This window comes from Papio anubis, chromosome 19 (assembly GCF_008728515.1).
Source record: "Papio anubis isolate 15944 chromosome 19, Panubis1.0, whole genome shotgun sequence".
NCBI lineage: Eukaryota > Metazoa > Chordata > Mammalia > Primates > Cercopithecidae > Papio > Papio anubis.
The window spans coordinates 18,894,053-18,906,177 of NC_044994.1; the positions used below are offsets into that span (position 1 = coordinate 18,894,053).

The window sequence follows — 12,125 nt, forward strand, 5'->3', positions numbered from 1 at the left end:
CAGGTATTCAACTTTGCAAGACAATGTCAAACTGTTTTCCAAAGTGGATCTACCAATTCTCCCCAAAGCCGCCTATGAGGTTTCCCCACTGATCTGCTTTCTCTATCACCCTCGATATTGTCAGACTTAGCACTTTTTTAAACAATCTAGTGGGTACGAAATGACATATTTTTATTTCTGTACTTAGGTAAAGCCCCCAGATTTAGCAAGTGGCATTGTTTCTCCTCCTTTACTTCCTAAATCCTTTCAACCACATTGATCTGTGATCTTCCAATAGAGGGGCTTTGTCACATTCATCCCTGGGCTTAGCTTGGTGCCTGACATGGGAAGACTTGTTGATCTGAGTTTAGTAGAGACTCCACAGAATTTGGATCAACAGAAGCTTAGAGCTAGATGGGATTTACCGGATGGAGCATCTGAGAAAGCCCAGAACCAGACAGCAGGAAGTTGGTGTGTGTGTGTGTGTGTGTGTGTGTTTGTGTGTTTGTATCTATACGTATAACACAATTGTGTGTTATGGAGAACAAGCATATTGACGTGTTGATATTAACACAGCCCCCATGCAGGAGAGGAGAGGACAGGATGAGGGCCATACAGGCTGACAGATTTGTTCTCTTGAAAAGTGGTGAAAATGACTGCTCTGCTGAAGCGACTGTGGGTTGTGGGGATCGTTGCCAGTTGGAGAGCATTCTGCAAAAGATGAGAGAGTGTGTGTGAGTGAGAAAGAGGTACCTTTGAAGGAAGAGTGTGAGAGAATTTGCTGGAGTTTGAGGAGTCTGTAATCACAGATTTGGGAAGCTAGAGAATTGGAGAGAAGAGGAAAGAAGATTCTAAAAATATTGCCATGACCTGTGTATTCAGATCCTCTTTTAAGATTCACCAATAAATAAAATAAAGAATTTTAATCACTAAAGTCCTGTTGGAGATTTAGCCACATTTTCTTAACTTGTCAAAACTTTGTAATGGAACCAAATGCAGTTCATGTAATTTTAGATATATATTCACACATATCCTAAAAACTGTAACCACAGTAGTTTGGAAAATATCATATGTTTTTATGACCACCATTACCAAATATTTTACTTAAAGGATAAGATCTAAATGCTACAGGCCCAAAATACAATGAAGATTTGCCATTGTAAGCAAAATATCTCCTTATAACCGATAGTTCTCTTTCAAAACATTTTTCAAAATATAAAAACGTAATATATGCTTGATGGATATTATAAACCAATAAAAGACAAATAAACAGAAATACTCTTATACTGAATCTCAACATTCGCTTTTAGTTTCAGGTGCAATATACTTATTCTGATGGGCAAAATCATTCAACTTTATTTTAACGTGTGTGCAATTATAGCATTCTCCTCTACATGTGGGTAAGAATACAGTCGTGTTTAGCGAGGCCAAGAATACAGCTGTATTTAGCTGGGCTAATGTTTCCACTGTCAAATCTACTAATCAAAAAGCCAAGTTTTACCGACATTTCTCAGCATTCCTATTAGCGACTAAATATATATTTGTTTACTTGATAACTTCTTTCAGAGGTTCTCGTTCCATTTCTGGCCTTAACGTGAAATCCTTATACTGTATACCAAGTAATACATTTAATGAAGAGCAAATCTATTGGAGATTTGAACCACTGCATTCCATATAAAATGTATCTTTTTAAACCTATAACAGACATTAAAAATATGCTCAATCAAATTTTGGGGGGCCTCCCATGTCAGCCTTCCTGGAATCCCTTGAAAAGCGTTGTCTTAGATATGATCGGATGTGCTCTCAGGGTGACATTTTCTGTATTAAGATTTCCCTTTTTATTTATAAAATGTCAATACTGTAGCACAGCGAATCCTATATCCACCTGGATGTCTGACCTCCACACATCCTAATGTACCCTGGCTTCAGAAACTCCATTTTGCAGTAGCAGTGCCCTCCTTTCTCTTCACAGGCAACCTCTCTTGCCCCTCCTTCCAACAATCTGTCAGACCGTCACCGATTTTTCTTTGCTGGCAATGCACTGTTACCAGTAATTGCAGAAACCATTAATAAAGTGGGTGGGAGGGGGTGAGGGGGAGAGGGAAGCGAGACACAAAGGGAATAAGTATTGTACATAGCCCACAGGCTTTTCCCTCCCACACATATGATGCACTGTTGTTCCCCGCCTCACGTGGGAAAATGTTGTCCTGCTGAAAATACACCTTAAAGGCAGCTCTGCCTCAAAGATATCACATATGCATATTAATAACACACACTTTGTAGTGCCTAGAGTTGTTTTTAATGAAGCAAGCTGAAATATACCAGCAACTTTCTCTTCTTCTGAGTGCTGCGGTTGATCCATAAGGGTGGGTTGGGGTGGCTTCTGCCCTGAAAAGAAAGATGAGAGAGGCATGGTTAGTAATTCTCTATGACAGCAATAGAGGGAAGGAAGCATCACCGAATGAAAGAAGTCCATCTTCCAGAAAGACCGGGGCTTTAGGAAGAGTTTTAGCACAGGCTATGCATGTCAGTAAAAGTAAATAAAGATCAATGTAGGTGAGAGAAGGACCTGCAATGGAAAACCAGAGGAAGACAAAATATTTGAGGAAGAGGCTTTATGTGAGGAGGCATGAAGGTTCCTTTAACCCTGAGATGATGTTTTTCCATCTTGCCAGATGCTCTTCCATTTTTTTTTAAATGGGACTTAACTTGCTTATTTAAAGAGAACAGATCACGTCTGTTAGCTGGGCCAAATGTAAGCTTGAATTTTTAGGGACGATATGGTATATTCTACCTATCAAGTTCCCACTCCCTGGGGTCCATTGCTCTAAAGAACAGCTGATTCTTGGGGGTTTAGCCATGAGGAAGACTGAGTAATCGATATTTGGCTTTCTTTTATTAGATGAGCTCAAGAGGTAGGTATGATTTTTCTGAAAGACTACTTAGCTCAGTTGGTTAGAACATGATGCTAATGAGACCATTATCTTGGTCTCATGTTCTTGTGGTTTAACTGCATGGAAGAAATTTCTTCCATGCTCACAGAATTTACTCACGAAGAGAAACAGTGTGGCCTGCTCAAGACAAAGCCATCATCACCTCTGGGAAAGCAAATCACGGAGCCTAAGCTGTTCCTGTCTTTCTCACACCTGTTCCTTCTTTCCATTCTGGGAAGAGAGGTTTAGTGACCTGTCACAGCTTGTTTCAGTAGGCTTCTAATATTCTTCATGTCTCTAGTCTCTTCCCACCCTAATAATCTTACACATGAAGGCCAGGGGCACCTCTATTCATGCCATCTTCATCAATGGCCCTGTAGTTGAAACCCAATGCCTTTGTATTTAAAGCCTTCTGTGTTCCATCCCTGGTTTTCCTTCCCATCTTCACTCTTCATCCTCTTTATCATTTAATGTTGCACTCAGATTGCATAACCCATTAGCCCTCAAATTTTCTCCATGTTTCTCACCTTTGTGTTTGTTCTTCTGATGTTACTCTTGGATGAAACACCCTCTCACCAATTATCTCAAAATTTTTTTCATTACATGGCATTGTTCAAGTGTCACCAGTTTTAAACTGGGAACAGTGGCTCACACCTGTAATCCCAGAACTTTAGGAAGCTGAGGCAGGAAGATTGTTTGAGCTCAGGAGTTCAAGACCAGCTGGGGTAACATAGTGAGACTCCTACAAAAAATTTAGCTAGGTGTTGTGGTGCGTGACTGTAGTCTCAGCTACTTGGGAGGCTGAGGCAGGAGGATCACTTGAGCCAGAAGTTTGGGGCTGCAGTGAGCTATGACTGAACCACTGCACACCAGCCTGGGCAACAACAGAGTGAGATCCTGTCTCAAAAAAAAAAAAAAAAAAAAAAAAAAAAAAAAAAAAATGGAGACAAACTCTTCATCTTCTAAGTGTCTCTTGTACTTTTTTTTTTTTTTTTTACTTCTTTTAAGATGTGAGTAATGTTTTAATATAATCATTTTTTATCAAGTATCTAAAAGTGCCAAACAGTATGGTACAAGGGAGGTTGAATATAAACATATGTAATCTCCTTGTATTAGTTAAGGTTATACCAGCTTCTCTAACAACCCCCCAACTTTTAATGATTTAATGTAATAGTCTAATGTGGTATTACTGGTTAGCAGGAGGCTCTTCTCCAGGTGTTGATTGAAGGACAGGCTTAGTTTAATCTAGTTCACGTTTTTCTACCTATTTTATTTATTAATTATCTATTTCTGCATAACAAATCACCCCATCAAGCTTACTGGCTTAATAAAACACATTATTTCACAATTTCTGTGGCTCAGAGATTTGAGAGAAGTTTAGCTGGGTGGTTCTGACTTCAGGGTTTCTCATGAGGTTGCAAACTACTGGCAAGGGCTGTATCACCTGAAGGCTGGACTGGGCCTGGTGGATCTACTTCCAAGATGACTCACTCACAATACCTTGCCATTCAGGCCTCTTAACTGAGTGTCCTCATGGCATGGCAGCTGACTTCTCCCAGAGTGAGAGATGCAAGAAGGAGCAAGATGGACCTTGTCCTTCATGACCTACCCTTGAAGTCACACTCTGTCATTATTTCTGCACTCTATGTGTTAGAAGCAAGTCACTGAATTTAGGTCACACTCAGGCAAGGGGAAACTAAGCTCCAGCTTTCAAAGAAAAGTGTAACAAGGGATTTTGCACCCATTTTAAAACCACCACAGCCTGAAACCTTCCATGCCTTCTGCCATTTTGTGGGGCTATGCAATCTCCTAGGGCCTGCATTCTTTAGCTTCCAGCGTTTGGAAAATGAAGAAAGCATGAAGGCACACCATCTTGCTAAAAACACTTGTCTGAAAATGGCACTTATCACATCCATTCTCATTCCAATGACGAGTGTCATATGGCCAGTTCTGGATTCAGAGGGTGGCTGGAAAATGTAGCCTCTGGCCAGGCAGCCATTTCTTGGTGGCAACACTCTGCAACTCACACCCGGCCCCAAACATGAACTTCTTTAGGGCAGAGACTGTCTTGTCTTTCATCATATTCTTCATTCTACAGATAGCACAGACCTTGTGCAGAGCTAGTGTTTTTTAAATATTTCATGAAAGAATGAATACATAAATAATGGGATGGTAGCATTATTTTTCTATATATTTCAAAAGACAAATCCAGGCTTGCTTCTTAACTAGAATACACACGACTGTGCTACTCAAATTCTATTTACAACTCAGCTATGGCCTGTGTGTCTATGCTCAGAACAACCTAGGCGTGATGGTTCTCTTGTTATTTCTTATGAATTATTTATCTTCCCCCCTCTGAACTTTCTTCAAATGGCACATTGCAAAGGACTAGTTCTTTACTAAAGAATATTATATAAAGGCAAGAATGTTCAAAGCTTCTCTGCATCACTACACAAACAATTCAAGTAAGATGCTGCCAAATGCCAAAGTGATGGGATCACAGGGTAGCAGAGATAAGAGGTAAATTGTCATAGCAACCAAAGGACCTCCATTGGAATGACTGCACTCTAACTTAAAAGGAAGTTTTAAGAGCTTAAATACACACAAAGAAATGGCTAATTTCATAAAAATGTCATTTAAAAACAAGAGAATCTCTTTAAACTTTTCTGAGTGAATATAATTTGGAAAAAATATAACATAAGAAAATGCCAAATCCGGGCATTAGTGAGTCTTGACCATAATATTTAATAAGAACAACAATTTTTGTTCGTTAAATACATGTTTTATTAATTTTAGAAAAAATTAGTTATCATTCATTTGGGAGTTATGATGGTAACACATGCTTAGTGTAGATAAATTGAAAATATATAAAAGGTAAGAGAGGTAATTAAAACATAATCTTACTACCTAGAGTAAATCTAAAAAATATTTTTAGTATATATGGATATATGTTCAATTATATGTATATAAACAAAATTGAGATTTCTTGTGTATATTTTGGTATGTTGGCTTTTTACTGACATTATCTCACAAACAGTTTCTCACATCTTTAATATTTTCAAAACATTACTTTCCATTATTTAGATATATCTTAAATTTATCTAATTACTTCAGTGATGTTTGACATGTTGATTATTTTCATATTTTGGGTAGCATAAATAATTTTGTAGCCAACCCTATGAATGAACAATATTTTTCACATAATAAAGTATTCATAAATTGATAAATTAAAAGATGCAAATATTTCTGAATATCTCTGATTATTGCTATGTTCCTAAAAATGAATTATTATCTATTATTTTAAATTTTTCATTTGTTTCTCAACTTAGGTTATTTTTATTTTGCCATATGTAGATTAATTCTTTTTTCTTTTTTATCTTTTTAATTTTGTATTGTACTTTGTAAGTTTAAGGTCTACAATACGTTTTGATATGCATACACATATGGAAGTGATTGCTACCATCAAGCAAATTAACATTTGTTAACATCTTCATCATCTCACATAGTTTCCTTCCTTCCTTCCTCCCTTCTGCCTTCCTCCCTTCGGCCTTTCTGCCTCCCTCCCTCTCTTCCTCTCTCTTTCTTTGTGGCAAAAGTACCTAAAATCTAAACTCTTAGCAAGCTTTCAGTATACGATACAATATTATTAACTAGGGTCCTCGTGCTATACATTAGATCTCTAGACTTATTCATCCTACAAAACTGAAACTTTGTATCCTTTGATCTATATCTCCCTGCCACACCCCCAACCACCACCGCCACTATCATTCTTTTCTGTTTCTACATATTTGATTTGTGTTTAGATTTATCTGGAAGATTTATTAAACTTTGCTGTGAGCATTTGGAATAAACTTGGCTTCTAATACCTAGATTATGGACCATTTTATGTAATGGGGGAAATAATAGTTTGCAAAACATGTGTGAGGGAGTTGGAACAGTCCCTTGTGTAGCCTCTGACAAGTCAGCAGCTCAGGGATCCTAAGTTAACCTGAAAAGCAGTCTAGGCCGCAAGGACTGCCACTCCTAGGTGAGTCCTAGTGCTGAACTGGGCCCAGGCACAGTGGACTGGTGGGGGGTACATGACCTACTGAACTAGCAGCTGGGGTGGCTAAGGGAGTGCTGGCATTATCCCTCCCCTAACCCCAGGCTACACAGCTTGTGGTTCCAAAAGAGACTCCCTATCTTCCACTTGAGGAGGGGAGGGGAGAGGAGAGGAGAGGAGAGAGTGGGAAGACTTTATCTTGCACCTTGGATACCAGCTCAACCACAGCAGGATAGGGATTGGTTAGAATTATGAGGCCCCCTTTCTAGGTCTTAGCTCCCAGATGATAGTTTTAGACACACTCTGGGCCAGAAAGGAACCTGCTTCCTTGAAGGGAAGGACCCAGTCTTTGCAGGACCTATCACCTACTAACTGAAGAGACCTTAGGCCCTGAATAACCAGCAGCAATATTCAGGTACTTTCAGGTACTATGTTGAAAGCCTTGGGTGAGACTCAGGTTTGCTCACTTCACATGAGACTCAGCACATTTCCAGCTGTGGTGGCTATGGGGCAAGACTCCCTCTGCTTGAGAAAAGTGTGGGGGAAAACTAAAGGGGACTTTGTATTGCATCTTAGGCACCAGCTGGGCCAAGAAGGATAGAGTATCAAGTAGGCTCTTGGGGTCACTGATTCCAGGACTTGGCTATTCTGGACCTGCCCTGGGCCAAAGAGGAGCCCACTGCCCTGAAGGGTGAAGCTGAGGCCAGATAGCAGTCACCACAACTGACTGAATAGCCCTTGGGCCTTAAGTGAATGTCAGTGGTAGTCCGGCAGTACTTCTCATGGGCCTGTGACGGTAGTGGCCATGGGGTAAGGTTCTTCTGCCTTTGGAAAGGGGAGGGAAGAGTGGGAAGGACTGCGTCTTGTGGTTTGAGTGCTAGTTCAGCCACAGTACAATAGAACACTAGATAGACTTCTAAGTTTTTTGACTCTAATCCCTGGCTCCTAGATGGCACCCCTGGACCCGTTCAGGGCCTAGGGAAATTTGTACTCTGATGGGAAGGACACAGGCCTGGCTAGTTTTGCCACCTGCTGATTGTAGAATCCAGGACCTTGAGCGAACATAGGCAGTAGCCGGCGAGTGGTTACAGAAGGACTTGTGCAAAACCCACTGCTGTGTTGGCTTCAGGTCTGATTCAGTACAGTCCTCACGGTGGTGGCCACAGGGTTGCTTGTGTCACTCCAATCCCAGCTCCAGGTGGCTCAGAACGAAGAGAGAGTCTCCATTTGTGTGGAAGAAAGTAAAGGAAGAGAACAAGAATCTCTGCCTGGTAATCCAGAGAATTCTCCTGGATCTTGTCCAACACATCAAGGTGGTACCTCTATAAGTCTGCAAGAAACATAGCATTACTTGGTTGGGGTGCCCCTTAAAGCAGATGCAGCTTAGATCACAACACCCAAGTCTTTTTGCATACCTGGAAAGCCTTCCCAAGAAGGATAGGTACAAAGAATCCCAGACTATATAGATTGTGAAAAAATATTTAACTCTTCAATGCTCAGACGCAGACAAACATCTGCAAGTATCAAGACTGTCCAGGAAAGTAGGAGCTCACCAAATGAACTAAATAAGTCACCAGAGACCAGTACTGAAGAAACAGAGATATGTGACCTTTCAGACAGAGAATTCAAAATTCCTTTTTGAGGAAGCTCAAAGAAATTCAAGATAACACAGAAAGAATTCAGAATTCTATCAGATAAATTTAACAAAGAGATTGAAATAATTAAAATGAATTAAGCAGAGATTCTGTAGCTGAAAAATGCAATTGGTCTACTGAAGGATGCATCAGAGTCTTAATAGCAGAATTGAGCAAACAGTAGAAAGAATTAGTGAACTCGAAGACATGCTATTTGAAAATACACAGAGGAGAGGAAAGAAAAAAGAACAAAAAACTGAAACGCTTCTATAGCATTTGGAAAATAGCTTCAAAAGGGAAAATCTAGGCTGGGCGCGATGGCTCACGCCTGTAATCCCAGCACTTTGGGAGGCAGAGGCAGGAGGATCACAAGGTCAGGAGATCAAGACCATCCTGGCTAACATGGTGAAATGCCATCTCTACTAAAAATACAAAAAATTAGCCAGGCTTAGTGGCAGGCTCATGTAGTCCCAGCTACTCGGGAGGCTGAGGCAGGAGAATGGCATGAACCTGGGAGGTGGAGCTTGCAGTTAGCTGAGAACCCGCCACTGCACTCCAGCCTGGGCAACAGAACGAGACTCCATCATAAAAAAAAAAAAAAAAGGGGAAAATCTAAAGAGTTATTGACCTTAAAGAGGAGGTAGAGAAAGAGATAAGGGTGGAACGTTTATTCAAAGGAATAATAACAGAGAACTTCCCAAACCTACAGAAATATGTCAATGTCCACATACAAGAAGGTTATAGGATATCAAGCAGATTTAACCCAAAGAAGACTATCTCAAGCCATCTAATAATCAAACTCTCAAAGGTCAAAGATAAAGAAAGGATTTTCAAAGAAGCAAGAGAAAAGAGACAGATAACATTCAATGGAGCTCCAAACCAAAGGCAGCAGACTTTTCATTGGAAACCTTACAGGCCAGGAGAGAGTGACATGACAAACTTAAAGTCCTGATGGAAAAAAACCTTTTACTCTATTCAGTGAAAATATCCTTCAAACATGAAGGAGAAATAAAGACTTTCCCAGACAAACAAAAGCTGATGGATTTCATCAACACCAGGCCTGTTCTGTAGGAAATGCTAAAGGGAGTACTTTAATCAGAAAGAAAAGGGCATTACTGAGCAATAAGAAATCACTTAGGCTGGGCACAGTGACTCATGCCTGCAATCCCAGCACTTTAGGAGGCCGAGGCAGGCAGTTCACAAGGTCAGGAGATCGAGACCATCCTGGTCAACATGGTGAAACCCTGTCTGTACTAAGATACAAAAAAGTAGCTGGGCATGGTGGTACACCCCTGTAGTCCCAGCTACTTGGGAGGCTGAGGCAAGGGAACCACTTGAACCTGGGAGGCGGAGCTTGCAATGAGCTGAGATCATGCCACTGCACTCCCGCCTGGCGACAGAGTGAGACTCCGTCTCAAACAAAACAAAACAAAACCAAAACCAGAAATCATCTAAAGGTACAAAACTCACTGGTAATAGTAAGTACACAGAAAAACACAGAATACTATAACACTGTAACTATGGCATGTAAACTACTTTTATCCTAAGTAGAAAGACTAAATAATGAATGAATAAAGAATACTAACCACAACAACTTTTAAAGACATAGTGCAATAAGAGATAAATAGAAACAATAAAAAGTTAAAGAGTGGGGGAATGAAGTTAAGACGTAGAGTATTTATTAATTTTCTTTTTGCTTGCTTACTTGTTTATGTAAACAGTATTAAGTTATTATCAGCTTAAAATAAGGGTTATAAGATAGTATTTGCAGGCCTCATGGTAACCTCAAACCATAAAACATACAATGGATACACACACAAAAAAATCAAGAACTAAATCATATCACTAAAGAAAATTACCTTTACTAAATGGAAGACAAAAGAAAGAAGAAAGAGAAGACCACAAAATAATCAGAAAACAAATAACAATAAGTCCTTAATTTTCAATATTAACATAGAACATAAATGGACTAAGCTCTCCAACAAAAAGACATAGACTGAAGGGACAAAAAAACAAGACCTATTAATCTGTTGTCTATACGAAACACACTTCATTTGTAAAGACACACATACACTTAAAATAAAAGGATGGAAAAAGATATTCATGCCAATGAAAACCAAAAAAGAGCAGGAGTAGCTATACTTATATTGGACAAAATACCTTTCAAGACAAAAACTATAGAAGAGACAGAGAAGGTAACTATATAATTATAAAGGGGTCAATTCAGCAAGAATATATAACGGTTTTAAGTATATATGTCCCCAATTGCTGGAGCACTCAGATATATAAAGCAAATATTACTAGAGCTAAAGAGAGAGATAGGTTCCAGTACAATAGTAGGTGGAGACTTCAACACCCCATTTTCAGCATTGGACAGATCTTCCAGACAGAAAATCAACAAAGAAATATCAGACTTAATGTGCAGTATAAACAAAATGGACCTAATAGATATTACAGAACATTTCATCCAAGGACTGCAGAATATACACTATTTTCCTCAGCACATGCAGTATTCTGAAGGATAGACCACATGTTAGGTCACAAAACAAGCCTTAAAATGTTCAAATAAACTGAAATACTATGAAGCATCTTCTCTGACTATAGTGGAATAAAACTAGAAATCAGTAACGAGGAATTTTGGAAACTATACAAATACATGAAAATTAAACAGTATGCCCCTGAATGACCAGTGGTCAATGAAGAAATTAAGAAAGAAATTGAAAAGTTTCTTAAAATAAATGATAATGGAAACATAATATCCCAAAACCTATGATACAGCAGAAGCAGTACTAAGAGGGAAGTTTACAGCTACATGTGCCTGTGTCAAAAGAAAAAAAAAAGAAAAACTTCAAATAAACAACCTAATGATGCATGTTAAAGAACTAGAAAAGCAAGAGTAAATCAAACCCAAAATTAGTAGGAGAAAAATCGTAAAGATCAGAGCAGAAATAAATTAAATTGAAATGAAGACAACAATACAAAAGATCAATACAACAAAAAGTTGGTTTTTTTGCAAAGTTAAACAAAATTGACAAATCTTCAGCCAGACTAAAAAAAAGAGAGATGATCCATATAAATAAAATCAGAGGTGAAAAAGGAGACATTACAACTGATACTGCAGATACTCAAAGAATCATTAGTGGCTACTATGAGCAACTATTTGCCAATACATTGGAAAAACTAGGATAAATTGACAAATTTCTGGACATATTCAATCTACCAAGATTGAACCATGAAGAAACCCAAAACTGGAACAGACTAATAAAGAGTAATGAGATTGAAGTCATAATAAAAAGTTTCCCAGTAAAGAAAAGTCCTGGACCCAATGGCATCACTGCCAAATTCCACCAAAATTTAAAGAACTAATACAAATCCTACTCAAACTATTCTGAAAAATAGCAGAGGTTATTCAAACTATTCTGAAAAATAGAGGAGGTGGGAATACTTGCAAACTCATTCTGTGAGACCAATGTTACCCTGACACCAAAAACAAAGACACATCAAAAGAAAAAAAAAAAGAAAAGAAGAAAACTGAAA

The 12,125-nt window shown here is 38.9% G+C and overlaps 1 long non-coding RNA gene across 1 annotated transcript in view; it reads right to left on the reverse strand.

Annotated features, from left to right (window-relative positions):
• Nucleotides 1-2,087: 2,087 nt before the first annotated feature.
• Nucleotides 2,088-12,125, reverse strand: part of LOC103879639 — a 34,076-nt gene continuing 24,038 nt past the window's right edge. Inside the window, exon 3 of the long non-coding RNA XR_001897288.3 lies at nt 2,088-2,367. This is a non-coding gene — a long non-coding RNA (uncharacterized LOC103879639). The remainder of the gene's footprint in view (nt 2,368-12,125) is intronic.